This window comes from Hordeum vulgare, chromosome 3H, assembly GCF_904849725.1.
Source record: "Hordeum vulgare subsp. vulgare chromosome 3H, MorexV3_pseudomolecules_assembly, whole genome shotgun sequence".
In the NCBI taxonomy this organism is placed as follows: domain Eukaryota; kingdom Viridiplantae; phylum Streptophyta; class Magnoliopsida; order Poales; family Poaceae; genus Hordeum; species Hordeum vulgare.
Genome location: NC_058520.1, coordinates 11,366,500 through 11,367,094, shown reverse-complemented (window position 1 = coordinate 11,367,094; position 595 = coordinate 11,366,500). Strand labels below are relative to the sequence as shown.

The following is a 595-nucleotide window of genomic DNA, read 5'->3' as shown; positions in this document are numbered from 1 at the left end:
AAGAAAAAAAATAGAGAAAAGGAAAAAAAGAAAAAAATAGAGAAAAGGAAAAAAATAGAGAAGAGGAAAAATAAAAAAAAATAGAGAAAAGGAAAAATTAAAAAAATAGAGAAAAGAAAAAAGAAAAATTAATCTGTCAGAAGTGGGGACTAAAGAAAAAGAAATAGAGAAAAGGAGAAAGAAAAAAATAGAGAAAAGGAAAAGGAAAAATTAATCTGTCAGAAGTGGGGTTTGAACCCACGCCCTCGTTAGAGGACCAGAACTTGAGTCTGGCGCCTTAGACCACTCGGCCATCCTGACTTATTTGTCCACTTTAAAGTATTTACTTATAATTTCACGTCAGTTTTCGTTTGGAAGCTTTCCATGGATTGTCCCTAACTAGAGCATGTTCTGTCACTAGATGGACATCATCACTTGAATTTGAATATGCTATTGTTTTTCTCATGTTAACAGATAAGATATTTGTAAAGTTAACATAAGCATTTGGCCGAGGTGTTGAAAGCCTTCACTGAGACCTTACATCATACAAGGGACAATCGGTTTTTGCAGTACAAATTGGTTGGAAGAGCATGCTCAACTGGTGCCATGGAATGGT

The 595-nt window shown here is 34.5% G+C and overlaps 1 non-coding gene across 1 annotated transcript; it reads right to left on the bottom strand.

The window, feature by feature from the left end:
* Positions 1–216: 216 nt before the first annotated feature.
* On the bottom strand, positions 217–300 carry TRNAL-CAA. The gene has a single exon. It is a non-coding gene; the product is annotated as a tRNA-Leu (tRNA).
* Between the last annotated feature and the right edge of the window lie 295 nt (positions 301–595).